Consider the following 17,207-nt stretch of genomic DNA (forward strand, 5'->3'; position numbering starts at 1 on the left):
GTTCAGATACTGAAAAATCCTTCTCATTTAAACATTTAAAACTTGACAGGTGCAGTACATGGAATTCAGTGAGGAATGTCCCAAAGCACAATATGCAAAAAACAGTGGGTGAAACACATTATAAATGAGTGAAAGTAAAATATTGTGTAGTTACAACACATTATTTTCCATACTATCTGAAATATGCATGGAATATATATATCCAGATGTCTAAGCTGAAATAATTGCACCAGTCATATCTGTGATTAAACATGCAAATAAGCAATTATGAAGCCAGGGTCATGGAGCATCAATGCTCTGGCACTCTCAAGGTGATGGTGCCTTTATTTGGAAGCATAATTGTTAGCTCACACATTCAAATAAATGCATATATGCATTTTACCTTTACTCAGTGATAGCCATGGTAGATTGCATAAGTAAATTAATGCATAGGTCCCTCCCCCACTTTTTTTAAAAGGCTATTATATGGTTAAAAATAATGTTAAATACAATTTTTCCTTGCTTTACTGATAATATCTTACATTATTAAAAATGAATGTCATTTTTAACATGGATGCCATTTTCCCCATATTTCATCAGTGTGGACAATGTCAACAATGTCACCAGTTTCACTTTTGCTTCCAGTCACCCTTGTCTAGTAGAAAATCCCATTTAAAATTTTTAGCTAGTTACAGCTGGCAAAGTAAGGCCTCATCCTGCTGACAAAACACCTTGTAGTGTTTATTACCATGTGCAGTGTCACTGAGTGAATAGGGAGTCATGCCTGCCTAACCAAGAGCAGAATTTGAACCTAAGCTATTAGTGTTAATGTAACATACAGAAAGAAAATTCTATTAACCCAGGAGACAGACAATTTACAACACTGGGTAACCACACACATGAATTTCTTAGCTTCTGTGTGATTAAAATCTCAGCTGTAAAGTTCTATTACCATAATTACCTTTGGTTGCAGATTTTTGCATATTTAAAACAGTAGTACCATTATTATTACTTTAGCTCCTGCATACCTCAACTCAAATCAAGGCCCTATTGTATTAGGCATCATGGTATATACACAGAGTGGAAGGCAGTCCCTGTCCTGTAGATCCTACAATATAAATAAATGAGGCAGCAATGGCAAAGGGGAAGTATTGTCTCCATTTTACAGATGGGGAGCAGAGGCACTAGCGATTAAGTGACGTCCTTCATTTAAAGGGTTTTTAAATGTTTGTAAGGTATTACATTTGAATTCAATGTTTTAGCTGACATATTTTATTTGTCAGAAGCAGATGCACGGAATCATAGAACACTCCATCTAGATAGGAGATGTTTGTGATTTATCCAGGTCATGGGCAAATATATTCTGATACAGCACTTGTAAATGAAACAGTGTGAACTTACAAATAGTAACTAAGCAGCAGCAGCCTCCCAGCATGCACCCCGGTACAAGTGAATCTAGAATACATTTCCATAATTAAAAGTGGTATGAATTTCATTCTGATTCATAACCCAGTATTAGATCAAGTGCTAGATTTTAGGGCAGAGTTACCCAAACTGTTCTCAAGTTGTTCCCTAATGCCTTCTGCAGAATTTCTTATCTACTCATCAGTGGTGGGGTATCTTTTTTCTTTATGCAACAAAATGATAAGAAACCATATGGACACAATTAGACCCAAATATCTGTCTCTGTATCTTGGCATTGAAGATGAAGGCAGGTATGGACCATACTGCAGAACTCCATCAGTCATGTTCAGTCCAAGGATGAATTCTGCCCACTCTTGGTTGAAGAGGATACTATATTTGTAGTTTTTGTGCAGTAAAGCTTATATATTACTAGAAGATTTACCCGGTGTTGTGCAGATCCTTAACTCAAATAATTTTTGTTTTTCTTCATTTAAATCATTGCTCTGGGGTGGGAGTGCAGATGAGGGGTTCAGTATACAGGCTGCCCTGGGGGAAGAGAACATTTCCAACCATCTCTCACCGCAGCAACCTGGAGCCAGGTAAAAAGCGCTGTCCATGGCCAATGCATCTGGCACAGCAGGGGGAGGGATGCATGTCTCCCAACTGGGGAACAGACAGACAGACACACACAAACAAACTCTTTCAAATATGCAGTAGATAGCCATTCCTTTCCCCACCCCTGTCCTCTCCTGTATCAATGGGTTTATAGCTGTTCTGGTCCCCAATTCTGGCCCATTGTTGCCCCTTGTGGTCATTATACAGTATAACTGTCCCTGCTAGCAGAGCTCTCCCTTTCCATTTTATGAGAAACAATTTCATTTCAGGCACATCCCATTTTCCTAGCACAACCAAAACAGACAGACACATTCACAGTCAAACAAACTCTCTCAGATACATAGTAGACCAGACTACTTAGCATTTTAATTTTTTAAAGGCTGTCTTTCTGCAAAGCTAGCCCTCAAAAGCTAACAGAACACGTGCCAATTACAGAATATTAATGGGGGAAGTAGGGCACTGGGGTGATTTGGGAGCATCTTACAATTCTGGAGCCTGATCTTTGCCCACTGAAGTTACTGAAAAAACTTTAAAAACAGTGAGTAATCCTGCAGCACCTTAGGGTATGTCTACACTACCCTCCTAATTCGAACTAGGAGGGTAATGTAGGCATACCGCACTTGCAAATGAAGCCAGGGATTTGAATTTCCCGGGCTTAATTTGCATGAAGCCGGCCGGTGCCATTTTTAAATGCCGGCAGTTCGAACCCCGTGCCACGCGGCTACACGCGGCACGGAGTAGCTAGTTCGGATTAGGCTTCCTAATCCGAACTAGCTGTACTCCTCGTGGAATGAAGCCCGGGAAATTCAAATGAAGCCCGGGAAATTCAAAGCCCGGGAAATTCAAATCCCGGGCTTCATTTGCAAGTGCGGTATGCCTACATTACCCTCCTAGTTCGAATTAGGAGGGTAGTGTAGACATACCCATCGAGACTAACAAAAAATGTAGATGGTATCATGAGCCTCCGTGGGCATAACCCACTTCTTCATGGTAAGCTCATGATACCATCTATATGTTTTGTTAGTCTTTAAGGTGCTGCAGGACTACTCACTGTTTTTAAAGTTTTTTCAATTACACACTAACGTGGCTACTTTCCATTGACTCTGCCTAGTGTGCCAATCCTTGCAACTGGTCTTAGAAGCAATTGTTTTCAGGGTGATTGTCTATTCAAGACCAGAAACATTTTGTTTTCCTCTCCATAAATTAAAAAGAAAAATATCGGAGACAAGTTTTCTTAAAACCACACCCATCATGAATTCATTTTTTTCAAAAAGGTCCATGAAGGCTAAAAAACAGTAATAATTAAAAATAAAGGGTTTAAGGGGTAGATTAATACCAGTTAGTAATTAAAACTCATTAAGGTGCATCTTCATTGGGTACTGCAGCAGTTATAAAAGAATGTATTCACATACTGTAATAGAGCCAGGGGAACAAAACGGGGTCACATATGAAGCAATGCCAATGGCTAAGTTATACCCTGGGACTTACATTGGGTGTGCACATTCCGCCATGTAAGAGCCTGCCACAAAGCCCATTGTCACAAGCAGCTGTCTTTCCACACACATCAATAGGCAACATCCTTCTATGCTTACTACAATGAACCTGAAAAAAAATGCTTATGTGCTCATTTAAAAAAAAACCCTCTCCTCCTGGACACCATATTGCAACCATCATCCAATTGTTTGCATGGAAGCTCTTTCAGATGCAGTTAAGGAGTTCCAATTAATTGCTCTAATCCACAGTGCTATGCGTGGTTTCTATAAGCACTCTTTGCCCACCTCAGGACGTACCCTTTACTTGAAGCAATAGTATGCATATATTTTGACCTGATAATGGTAGTGTAACAGATGGGGATCGCAGTTATTTACATTACTCTTTGGCAGTTTAAAAATTCATTAGTGGCCCAGCAATAAATTCTCAATGGACTTCCCTGAAGAGATAAAAAACAAAGGATTTCAGCTAATTAATCCTCACAGAAATTCTTTGAAGGGAAGGTTTGAATGCCACTGTTTGCCTGAACCCTGTTCCTTCCGCTGAACACACAAGGCTGTTTCTAATTTCATGGTTTTAAGGTATCTAGAATCCTGGAAATCAACTCCCCCTTTTGACAATCAGCTATAGCCCATACAGCAGCCACATGATCTCCTCCTTGCTGTTTTAATGACCTTTAAACAGAAAAGGCAGATCTGCTTAGGCATTGAAATGAACAGAGTCACTTTCGCTCTGCAGCCACAGCTGAGCGAAGACTACATTAATTGTGACAAACTACATATGGTACTTTTACACTGTTGACTAAGAGCCACCAGGGACTGACCTCAGACCCTCAAATTCATTTCAGGCTCTTTCAGCAAGGGGTCAATGGGAACATTCTATTTCCCAGTTGTGTTGGTGTAAACTCAGAGGAACTCCAAACTTACATCAGTGAATCAGAGCACCTGGCCATTTACCAGGAACTTTTAGCCATGGCACATAAATGTGCATTGTTAAAAGCAACTTGACTATTCTACTTACAATATTTCTTAGCTACAAATATGTGGTATGCATCCCACTCAAAATGCACATATGAGGGGATGGTAGAGAGGAGAGTGAAAGTTAAATTCATCCTTCAGTTACCATTCTGTTGCTTTCAGGGGGGAAAATGTAGGGCTTTAGCACAAACTGAAAATTGAACCAACATTAGTCCCTGTTGCTCTTCTGCATAATTAATGCTTATTGTGATTCCAAAGTTCTGGATTTCTCCAAATAGTTGTTGAGATTGTTGTGCCTTGTGTACCTTGCTCTCATTTTCCTTTCTTTGCTACGAATACAAGGAAATCAACATTGTGAAGCCTTTGTCAAAATAACATCCAAGGTCTGACTTAAACAGAAGAATTTGGAGGGTAAAGCTGAAGCAGCCCATTTTTCAGTTACCTTTAGATACTGACGATACACAGTGATCTGTTGGGAAGGCCTTGGAACATTGAGTTATTGTGTGCCATATAGGCTGGAAAGGCAGTCCTACATGGGAGCTAGGGGATGAATGAGGAGAGGAATTTCATGGACTACATCATTTTATATCAGATACTTCACTACATTTAAATAATCGGTTTCTTCTTGGTGTGTGAGAAAGTGAAAGATTGCTCGAAAATCAGGAAAGGGAATTGCTGAAGCTGAGAGGCATGCAGTAAAAATCTCTTCTCTTCAGGTACATCTACACTACCGCATTATTTTAAAATATCTTAATTCGAAATAAGATATTTCGAAATAACACGTCTACATAAAAAACGCAGTTCGAAATAGAATTTTGTATTTCAAAATACCACATCCACACTGAGTGGACACTATTCGCATTTAAGGCTGTCCGGAACCAGGTCAGGCAGGGCATCACGTCAGAACTTACTGTGTGAGGCTGCTGCCATCTGAGACCTGTGCTTAAAGGGACACCTCCTCCTCTCCCCCAGGTTCTCAGGTGTCCCTGCTTGCTTGCCTACCTTGATGAGGGACAGCAAAGCATTTGTGTCTGAGGTGTCTAGTTGTCTTCACTCGGGATACCACAGCACTCTGCAACATGGAGCCAGAGCTGCCCCATGACACTCTGGTGCTTCTTGTGGATGCGTTGCTACCAGCCTGGCTGCACTTTCTGCAGGCTGCCATTCAGGAGGTCCATCGGGGGACTGTCAGTATCCATGAGGCCCTGCGAGAGAACTTCCACCCTGAGGAGCACTAAGAGCCTCCCTGGACTGCCCCACTGGGGGCTTGTGCCTCATTCCTCCCGCATGTCCTTCCACTTTCCCACCCTCACCCCAACCCCCCTGCCTGATGTCAAATAAAAAACACGTTTTTTCATAAATACAAACTCTTTAACAAAACTGGTGGGGGGGGGTGAAACTCTGGGGAGACTGGGGAAAGGAGGTGGGAGAGGGGAGGGGGAAACCTGGGAGGAGGGAGCTAGAAGGGGGAATCAAGGGGAAGAAGTGGGAGGGGAAGATCAGGGCTCAGGGGTGGGAGTCTCACTGGGCCAACTGTCTCCCAGCACAGCGGGTGCGGGGGCCTCGGCATCCCTGGGGGGATGAGGAGGAGGGTGCGGAGGTTGAAGAGGGTGTGGAGGGAGAAGCGGGAGGGAGGAGGATTGGGAGGAGGAGCAGTAGCTGGGGAGGCAGCAGGCACTGGAGCGGCAAGAGGCAGCACGCTCTGCACCAGGGTCTGCAGGTGCTGGTAGATGGCACGACACTGGGTAAGCAGCTCCTGCTGAAACTCCTGATCTTCTTGTACCCAGTGCTCCACGGTGCAGTTCAGGGCTCGCAGGGCCCCCAGGTGCTGCTGTCGGTACCCCTGCAGTGTTCGGGTGGTCCTGCGGAGCCCTCGGGTGCGGGAGCATGTCTTGGGCGGGGTGGTGCACCCTGCACGTGCTGCTGGTCCGGCTGTGGAGAAACAAGAGAAGTGGTCAGTTCTCCCTGGGGACACAGTGGGTGAAGCTCAGCCCCGCCTCTGCGAGGTGAGGATGACTGTGCCCTGCACTGTCCGAGCCGACGTGCTTGCACAGAGGCCATGGTCAGAATGTCTGGCTATCCCCAGGAGTGGGAGCTGCCCCGAGATTGCACCCATGCCCCTGTGCTGTGTATAGTGTGGCTGAGGTGTGTGTGTGTGGCGGGGAGATGTCCCCTGCCTCTGTGTAGAGGGGGCATGTGAAGGGAGGGTGTCCTGCTGTGGCCCGCTCCGAGGTTAGGAGCATGTCATGTCTCTTTACACACGCGTGTGGCTATCAGGCCAAGGCCCCTGTGTGGCACGCAGCTGGAGCCACCTGCCCAGGGGTGGCATGACACGTGCTCGCACGGGCACAGGTTGCTGCGTGATCCATGGTAAGCAAGGCCCATGCGAGGTCCCTGGTCTCTCTCCTCGCTCCCCACTACCCCGGTAAGGGGACAGTGATGGCACTCACATGTTGTGGCCTCCCCGGATGACCCTGATGACTCTGCTGCTGGGAGGGCTCGGTGGTCCTGGCGGCGTGGCACCCTCCATCTCGACTCCTGTGGCTCCTCCTCCACGTCCTGGTCAGGGGCCCTCTGTTCCCGAATCGGTGCCCCCCGGGGTGGCAAGGACCGTCCCACCCCACAAGATGTGGTCCAGGTCACCAAAATAGGGGCAGGTATCTGTCCCTTTTGGGGAGCTGCCCCGTGTGGCCCTGGCATACGCCTGCTGTAAATCTTTTATTCTCATGCTCACCTGCTCCTTGGTGCGCATGTGCCCTTTTGTGGCCATGGTGGCAACTATCCAGCCATAGACGGCTGCATTCCTCCATCTAGTGTGGAGATCATGGATGTTGGAGGCCTCCCCCCACCTCAATGAGGTCCATGATCTCCGCACTAGTCCAGGAAGGTGCCCGCCATCTCCGTCTGGCTCCTGGGAGCTGGGGGACTGGGCAGTGGACAGCTGGCTGGCACTGGCTGCCTGGCTCATTGTGAGGCCACGGGGTCAGGGGCAGCGACTGCTGGCAGGCCTGGATCTGCACCTGCACTGTGGCCAGAGTCTACCCCTTTAAGGGCTCTGGGACTGGGGGAGAGGAGAGGAGTTTTCCTGGTTTGGGCCAGAGTGGCCACTAGAGGAAACTGGGAAGGGCTGGAAACCCCCTATTTCGAAATAAGCGTCTACACAGTGCTTATTTCAAATTAGATATTTCAAATTTGGCGTTATTCCTCGTAGAATGAGGTTTACCAAATTCGAAATAAGCGCTCCACTATTTCGAATTAATTTTGAAATAGCAGTTTGGCTGTGTAGATGCTAGGAAAGTTAATTCGAAATAACGGCTGTTATTTCGAATTAACGTTGATGTGTAGACATACCCTTAGATTGCTTTTAAGGAATAAAAACAAACTAAATGAAAATTCCCACGAATCCAGAGCTTGGTTGCTGCTGGTTACCAGTACAGATATCCCATAAGATGGCTATTTTCCTACACGGTGCCCTGGACTAAAGCAGAAAGAAAAGCCATCTATGGTCATATTGGGCACCTGCTTTTCCTCACAGCATGACTTGAGCCCATAGGTTAAAGTCAAAAGTGAGTCTTGGCCAGGGGATTCATATTCAAATGTACAGGAGCAAAGGCTCAGGTGGTAGCCCTACAATCTGTGAAGCACAGCCAGCCTGCAGCCAACCAGTTCAAAGTGACCCCGCAGGCTCCTGGCTTGTTGCCATCATACCCTTCAGCACTTCAAAGTGAGTCAATGGCATTTCAATGTGACCACTGCTGCTTCAATGGAGGTGTGGCATTGCCCTAGGTCCAGATGTGTGTCTACAGCCCTAGGGGCCACTCTTCTTGCAGCAGACTCAGACTCCACACAGGTTGCTCTGCAGCCGGGAATCCCTGTAATGCCAAGTGCTACAGCATCCACAGAAAAAAAAATAGTGAATGCTCAGCACCTGCTGATAGCCACCCTCCTCACTCCCCAGCATCTCCTCTTCCTCCTCCCCAGCATCTCCTGTCCACTGTGATATCAGCTGTTCAGAAGTGTGTGGGAAGTTCTAGGGGGAAGGGAGATGATTAGGGGGAAGAAGAGGCAGGGTAGATGGGGGCTTGGGAGAAGGGGCAGGATGATTTAGGGCATGGGGCAGAGCAGGATTTCAGCACTTCTTGGGAAAGTCACCACAAAGTTGGCACCTCACTACCATCAAAAACACAGGCAATAAAAATTATTAATAAAAATAATGTTAAATATACTCTGCACATCTCTAGCTCAGATACAGACAGATCAGTGAATGCATTTAACAGATGTTTAATAATAAAGATGAATCTGAAACCCCCCTGCAGCATTCATTTAGCTGGCCCCTTAATACGCTGGGCACATGTTTAACTATTTACATGGTTTTAACCCCCGTCCAAAATTAGATACTGATTTAGCACTTGCAAAAACACATGCTTAATCCCTAGGGAACAGGACAGCACACTGTACTGTGTTTGACCAAACAACAGCACAAAGAGGGGAAAGCCATCTGCTTAAGTGGTCCAAACTCAATTAGTTTACATTAGTTATTCCATCACCGCTAAGAGATGGTCTGATTTAACAAACACAAAACCTCTGAGTCAGTGGAAAGCTAAAAATGCAAAGCCATTATTCCCTAGCTTTGTTAGGTCCATAGCAAGGTTATATAACCACACCATTACTTTGCTGTCAAATTAAATATATAATATATATTTTTTAAAATAGTAGAGTGTAGAGAGTATAGGGAGGTGAGAGTTTCACTTACATTTAATGTGATTGTTCTTCCTCTAAACCATAATTCTGAATCAGCCCATGCTGCTATGGCACCAAGCCAGCCAGTGTTCCCTATAAACTGAGTGCTTGGGTGGCCACCCAAGAAAGACTGAAATACCACCCAGCTGATTAGCAGAGCGCCCACAGCCAGCAGCATGTGTTTCTACTGGTGGTGCATGTGCCACTGTGTACATAAAATTCATTCTGCATGGGGATGGAAAAAATAGATGGAACATTACAAGCCATCCTTCAATGGATTTTCAGTCATGTCTAGATGTGACTATATCCACTTCTGATACTCCATCAATGTTTAATATTTTGAGATTTTAAAACATTTACTAGCCACATATTTCCTATTATTCCTATTCAGGAGGCTGAAGTGAGGCAGAAATTCTGTCAATAAATCAGAGTAAAAAAATCATTTCATGAATTTTGCTATTGCAGAATGAATGCCTTTGGAATGGAAATACACCTACCTTTACCCATAAAATGCATTTACCTATCTGGATTAGCATGTCAGTTCCATGGATTCTGCTTGCTGCTAATAAGGAACCTGCAGATGTGAAAAATAATAGTTTTAGTACAAAATTTACATGGATTGTAAGCTCTTTAGGAAAGTGACTTATGTATTTTCATATATATTTGTTCGCATCTAACACAAGGGGGCCTGATCCTGATTCTAGATTTTCCACAATGTAAACACTAAATAAATTTAATATTTCACTTGAAACTATGCTAGGGAGATGATGCAGGAACAGCCTACTTCTACATAATCTAGTAAACAGGACATCAGTTTGGCAGTTAGTAGAGCTGACTTCAGTTGCTAGCTCTGCTATTGATGCACTGACTTTCTGTAGCCCAGGCTATGTCTAGACTGCAGGCTTCTTTCAGAAGAAGCTTTTCCGGAAGAGATCTTCTGGAAAAACTTCTTTTGAAAGACAGCATCTAAACAGCAAAAGTGCAATGAAAAAGTGATGTACTTTTTCGAAAGATAGTGTCCACATTCATTGGATGCTATCTTGCATTTAAGTTCTGATTGCTGTGGACAGAGTAGCCACCAGGACACCTGTGCTTTTTCCTGGAGGCCTCTTCTTTCAAAAAAACTGCCTCTTTCCTGACTACACATGCCTTTTTCCAAAAGAGCTCTTTCGGAAAAAGCATTCTTCCTTATAGAAAGAGGTTTACTACTGTTGGAAAAAACCCTCTGTTCTTTCAATTTTTTTTGAAAGAACGTGATTGCAATGTGGACATAATTGAAGCTTTTTTGGAAAAACAGCCCCAGTTACTTCATCTGTGAAATGGGCGGAATAATACCAATCTCTGTAAAGTGTTTTGAGACCTAGGTTAAAAAGTATCATGAAAAGACTTATCAGCTATTTAGTTTTATTCCAGAACTCCTCCATATCTCACCTGCAGGTTATTAAGAGAAAAACACCGCACCCAACCAACCAAACACACAGAGACCCTTCTCTGATGTGTGGCTCAAGGCTTTTGGTTGGTGCTTGCTCCTTGCTGGGAAATGGTGTTAGAAGGCTCTGCTAACTTTCATTGTGGTAGTCCGTAAGGTAGGACCTCTCGAGGCACAATCCAGCATTGCAGAAGCTAGCAAATTCCATGTGGGAAGGATAGAATTAGAAATATTTACAAGTCACCAGAACAAAAACTCACTGGCTGATTAGTAAACTTTAATAGGGTTACTGGTCTCGTGGATAGGGGGGAAGCAGCAGACATATTATAGCTTGAGTTTAATTACACTTTTGACACAATCCCACATCACATTCTTCTAAGCAAACTATGGAAACATGGTCTAGATAAAACTATTATAAGATGGGTGCACAACTGAAAAACTGGTTTGGTTGTTGTACTACTAAAAGGATTGTAGGTTGAAAGCCAAATCACAAATTAAATATGAGACAATGGTATGATGCAGTTGCATAAAGGACTAATATAATTCTGGGGTATATTAGCAGTAGTGTTATATGTAAGATCCAGGAAGTAATTGTCCTGCTATACTCAGCACTAGTGAGGTGTCAGTTGGATGACTGTGTCCAATACTGGGCACCACACATCTGGAAAGATATAGTCAAATTGGAGAAAGTCCAGAGGAGAGCAACAAAAATGATAAAAGTTTTAGAAAATGTGACCTATGAGGAAAGGTTAAAGTGGGCGCCTGTTGCGTCTTGAGAAAAGCAGACTGAAGTGGAACCTGATGAATGTCTTCCACTATATTGAGGACTTTTATAAGGGGAACTGCAATCAATTGTTCTCCAGGTCCACTGATGATAGGACAAGAAGCAAGGGAGATTTAGAAATTCTTTCTACCTATAATGTTAGTTAGGTTTTAGAATAGACTTCCAAGGGAGGTTGTGGAAGCTCTATCCCTAGGGGGGGTTAAGAAGGAGTTGGACAGACACCTGTCCTGGTAATTTAGGTTTACTTAGTTCTGCCTCAGTGCAAGGGTCGGGAGATGATGACTTCTCAAGGTCCCTTCCAGCCCTACATTTCTGTAATTCTATGAAACTTGAGCTCAGGGCAGAGATAACTATAGTAACAACCTCTAAATCCAAGGAATTCATTCGAAGTGTCATATATTTGGATCCTGTCAAAGGGTGCAACCCCTTGGTAAGGATCTCTCTCATTTTGGGCCCGGCGACTCAGTCTTAAGAGTCCTCCCTCTTGGGCCTAGTCCTTAAGCCTGTGGGTCCTCTTGGGCTTGGGGGTGCCACAGGGATGAGGATACGGGACCTGGGCCCTCCCACTCCACCGGGTCCCATCCCAGGGCCCTATTGGCAGTGACTCCCCTCAACCCACTGAGAACTCGGGGCCCTGTTATTCCCTGCCCTGGGCTGCTTCCTATCTCCCCACTGTTCCCCTGCGGTCATACCTCTCCATGGTCTCCAGGTCTGGGGTTGGTGCGGCGGATGGGGTTGTAGCGTTGGTTCCAGCTGCATGGACTCCTCTGGGTCAGGAGCTGGCCTTGCCGGTCCTTCCCCCTCGGCTATCAGCCCCAAGTGAGCCGGCTCAGGACCTTTTATAATGCAGTTCACCAGTGAGCATGCCCAGCAAAACCATGGGGGAGGGCCCTCTCTGCCAGCTGGACCCTCTCAGCCACCTGGGCCCTGCCCATAGGTCCATTTATAGTGCGGGGCGGAGGCACCCCGTCACAGATCCTTTATCTTATTCTTATTGTTTCATTGTCCTAGTGAGCATCTCAGAAATTCTGGGCTGGAAGAAACCCATGCACTGTTCATAATTTCATTACAGTGCTGTGAAGCTGACCACCCTTTGTAACAGGACACTTTTGCACAGACTGAAAGGAGAACAGCATGTGTTAATCATAATCTATGCGTGCCATTCACACATGTGAGCAGTGAGGACCATTGCTTATATTTAATTTTGGGCTGGGTTTCATTCTCTGCTTTCTAGCGGATTAACTTTAGCTTTAGAAATAGATGTAGGCAATATATAAAGAGAGTGTGTCTTGATCTTGAAAGCTGATTTGTAAAAAGGGGATTTTTTTTTTAAAGTAAATGTAGTGCCCGGTCATAAAATGAAATAATTATCTGAACGTTTCACCTGCTGCCTGACTAGTGTGATTGGACAAAACAAGACCTGAGTCCAAACTGTGACTTTGTGATGCCAAACTCAGACTCACCAAGAGCTGGGAAAACAAAAACCACCTCTTATTTATACCCACTGAGGTTCTCAGATGCAGGTGGCACACTCCATTCAAACCATTAAAGTGACAGTCAATGTAGCAATCTAGTTCTGTTGCATTCAGCCAGGGTGGCTGACAGGCTTACCAGGACCCTGGGAAAGATCGGGGGGTCTGGATCTGTACTCCTGAAGAGGTGGGGCCTTTGGGAGAGGGGAGGGTCCTCAGGCAGAAGGGAGGAGACAGAGGATAGCCTCCCCCAACCAGCCCTTTTGCACCTCCTAGAGCCCACCATCCAGAGCTCTGGCAATGATTTAATGGACACAATAGCAGCAGCAGCTGAGAGCCTGGGCCCCTTTATACTGGTGGGCCCCGGGGCAGTTGCCTCTTTTGTTCTCTCTGCTGGCAGCCTTGCATTCAGTAGAAACATCAATGGGGGAAGACAGAGAGGTGGTAATTATTTTTGCTTCACTGAAGTGCTTCACCTGAAGCTTGGTCTACACTTGAAAGGTATCTTGGCATAGCTATATAGGTCAGGGGTATGAAAAACCACACTCCTCATGCACATAGCTTTGCTGATATGACTCTGAGGTTAGAAACAGCTATATTGATGGAAGAGGTCTTTTCTCCATGTCTCTAATGTGCTTTGGGAAGGTAATGTTTTGCCATCAATTGAAAACATGGTGATGTAGGTTGTGACTACACTATGGGGCTATGCCAGTATAGCTATGCTGGAACAGAGCCTGTATTGTAGACCAGGGGTTTCCAAATAGTGTGTCATCAGGCCGGAACTGGTGTATGGCAGAATTATTTGGAAAAGTGCATGTGAGAGCAAGGAGGGATGCTGCCTTCTGATTGGCCATCTGCCTCACTTCCCCACCTCCTCCAGGGGTGGAGCAACCCATCAAAGCCCAACGTCCCTCTCTTCCCTCCGCCCCTCCTGTAAGAACAACAGATTGGCTCCTCTGTCCCAAGCCTTCCCCCCTACTGCCACCAGTTGGGGGCAGAGAAAAGAGCCTTTAGAGCTCAAGATGTGCCATGGCAGAGAAAGGCTGGGCACCACTGCTGTAGACATACTCTAAGGTTATATATACACTACAGAGCTTTGTCAAAAAAACAGCCGTTTTTCCAACAAAACTTGAGGAATGTCCACATTGCAATTGCGTTCTTCCGCAAGAAAATCAAAAGAACGCAGGGGTTTTTCTGGCATTGGTAATCCTCATTCTACGAGGAAGAAGCCTTTTTATGAAAGAACTCTTTCACAAAAAGGCATGTGTGGACGGGGAAGAGGGAGTTCTTTCAGAAGAAGAGGAAAAAGCACAGGTGCCCTGGTGGCTATTCTGTCCATAGCAATCATAGTTTACATGCGAGAGAGTGTCCATTCAGTCTGGACGCTCTCTTTCAAAAAAGCAGATCACTTTTTTGATGCACTTTTGCAGTGTGGACCCTCTCTTTCGGAAGATCTCTTCCGAAAAAACCTTCTTCCGAAGAAGCCTGTAGTCTAGACGTAGCCTTAGAGTATAGATTGAGTTTTACATTAATTCCTCATTTAACACATGCCCGCTTAACAAGTTTTCGCGATAGCACAATTTTTTTTTTTAGGGAACATTTTTTGAATTACATGACCGTCCCTGGAATAACATAATTTCCCCAGCTGGCCATTGCTGGCGGCTGTGCGGGGCTTCCCCTGCCTCCCTGCAAAGCAGCGGAGGGTTCGCCACTCGCTGCACTATTCCCCGGCGACCCCCCCTTTCCGGACACAGTGCAGGTCCCGGCAGACCCGTCACATGGGCATACTCCCAACACAATCCCCCTCCCCTCTCCTCCTCTTCCCTTCCCCAGAGCCAAACACCTCCCCTCCCTGCTGTAACCCAGTCCCCTTTCTCCCCCAACTGTATGTCCTGGTCCCAACAGACACCACTGCTTGAAATGCAATCCCCACCTTTTCCATTATTTTCAATGGGAAAATTGACCCCACATAACACATTTTCACTTAACACAATCATTTTCTGAAACATATCTATAGTGTTACAATGAGGAATTACTGTATTTTGTATGCCTTGGTGGAGAAGAAGGGTGAAGATACTTTTGTGAAGTGGAAGAGTTTTTCCTAGTAGACTTTGAGTAATGATTTGGCAAGGGAAGGAATGAAGTTTTGTCCTTATAGAGCAAATCTCTTCACCAGAAATTAACTCGTGAGTTTTCTTGTTAACCTGCTCACCATTCAGACACTGTTGCTCAGGGCTTAAATTCAGCTGGACCAGTCCACAGCAGTGCTCTAGTGAATATTTTCAAACCCACAGGGCTGCAGCCATTTACTGTGAAATGCCCCATATGGCTGAAGCTGCAAGACTCTCCACCCTGCAGCTGAAACCTGGAGTCCCAAATGAGGGGCTCTGGGAAATACTTAATGAGAATTTAAGCCCTGCTGACTCCCATCCTGGGTATTCCCCTTTAGGCTTGCTGGAACTGGGGCTACCTTGAGCCTAACTCCCCTTGCTTTACCCACAGATGCCCAGCCACAGACATGCAGATTGTGCATGTGGGGACTGGAGAGAAGTGATATAGCTTTCCTCTAATAGATTTCAAACTGCATCAAGTGGGTTTTCCACTAGCTACATCCCCTCTGTGGCAAAAACAGGAGAGAAGGAACTGCCTTATGCACTTGTTAAAAAGCTTGAGAACTAAGCGCATTAGCTTCTCCACACTGGCTAAGAAAAAGTCTCCTTGCTAAACCCATCAAAACCAATTGAGAAGCAGAGCAAAGTTAATCCTGGAAAATGCTCACCATAGCTTAGCGGCAAAGAGCAATGCAAATGCAGAACATTATTGCCAATGACCTGCTGTATCATGCAAATCTTTACAGAGCTAGTTGGAATTGCAATTAAACATTGTGGACCAACTCCAATGATGTCGCATCACAATTGTAAAGTCTGAGAACATAGAGGGCTCGTCTACACTGGCCCCTTTTCCGAAAGGGGCATGTTAATTTCACAGGTCGTAATAGGGAAATCCGCGGGGGATTTAAATATCCCCCGCGGCATTTAAATAAAAATGTCCGCCGCTTTTTTCCGGCTTTTAGAAAAGCCAGAAAAGAGCGTCTACACTGGCCCCGATCCTCCGGAAAAAAAGCCGGAGTAGGAATAAGATCCTCCGGAAAAGGGCTTTTTTTCTGGAGGTTCGGGGCCAGTGTAGACGCTCTTTTCCGGCTTTTCTAAAAGCTGGAAAAAAGCGGCGGACATTTTTATTTAAATGCCGTGGGGGATATTTAAATCCCCCGCGGATTTCCCTATTACGACCTGTGAAATTAACATGCCCCTTTCGGAAAAGGGGCCAGTGTAGACGTAGCCAGAGGGTATGTCTACACAGCAAAGTTATTTTGGGATACCACAGGTATCCAGAAATAGCTATCCTACGTCTTTTGAACGCGTCCACTATTTCAAAATATAGCAGACGTGCTATTTCGCCATCCCTGTATATCTCTTTGTACGAGGTGTAAGTGGTGGCTTGAAATAGCGCTTTATTTAGAAATCTGGTGCTGTGCAGATAGCACCACATTTTGAAATAGCCTACTTTGAAATAGACTCGAAAGAAGCTATGCAAATTGCGTTTCTTATTTCAAGTTTATGGCGCTGTGTAGACACACCCAGGGATGGGTGTTAAAGGACAGAAATGATCTCTCCTTTTCCAGGTTTCTCCTGCCCCAGTCTCCAGTTTTTAAAGGCCCTGTGTATTGTATAATTACAGGCACTCCTCGAGTTACAAACATCTGACTTAGGAACATCCGCACATACAACCAAAAGCTCACCTGCAGCCTGAGGGGAGCAGGCAAGAGGTGCAGGTGGAAGAGAGCGGTACAAGTGCTGGCAGGGACAGGGCAGGGGTGGGACCTGAAGGGAGGGGAAGGTTGGGGTGGGGCAAGGGTGTATGGCAGTGGTCTCCAACCTTTTTACACCCAAGATCACTTTTTAAATGACAGACCAAGCCAAGATCTACCTCCCCGCCCTCTCTGTTCTCCTCCTTTCCATCACTTGCTATCCCCAATCCTTATACTGCTGCTTATTTTATTTTTTTTATTCTTCTGTAGGAAGAGGTTTTTCCAACATTTGGCCTGTCTACACTGGACCAAATGTCAGAAAAAACCCCTTCTTTTGGAAGCCACCTTATTCCTTCTGGAAAGAGGAATAGAGGGATGACCAAAAGAGCCTGTTTGCTCTTCTACTAAAAAAGCGGAAGAACAAACGCAACCCTGGATGCAGAAGAGTTTTTCTGGGATATCTCCAGAATTCTGAAAAACTCCTGCAGTCTAGCTGGATCCTTGCTGT

The 17,207-nt window shown here is 45.2% G+C and overlaps 1 long non-coding RNA gene across 7 annotated transcripts in view; it reads right to left on the bottom strand.

Annotated features, from left to right (window-relative positions):
• Positions 1–279: 279 nt before the first annotated feature.
• Positions 280–17,207, bottom strand: part of LOC112547560 (uncharacterized) — a 72,562-nt gene continuing 55,634 nt past the window's right edge. For 2 of the 7 annotated variants that reach the window (XR_012898400.2, XR_012898384.2), the window contains 4 exons: positions 12,112–12,255; positions 10,638–10,829; positions 3,487–9,780; positions 280–2,046 (listed from right to left, as the gene is read on the bottom strand). This is a non-coding gene — a long non-coding RNA (uncharacterized LOC112547560). The remainder of the gene's footprint in view (positions 2,047–3,486; positions 9,781–10,637; positions 10,830–12,111; positions 12,256–17,207) is intronic. The other 5 variants (XR_012898415.2, XR_012898390.2, XR_012898387.2 and 2 more) reach the window with 5 other exon arrangements.

This window comes from Pelodiscus sinensis, chromosome 1 (genome assembly GCF_052426305.1).
Source record: "Pelodiscus sinensis isolate ZL-2025 chromosome 1, ASM5242630v1, whole genome shotgun sequence".
NCBI classification, from domain to species: Eukaryota; Metazoa; Chordata; order Testudines; family Trionychidae; genus Pelodiscus; species Pelodiscus sinensis.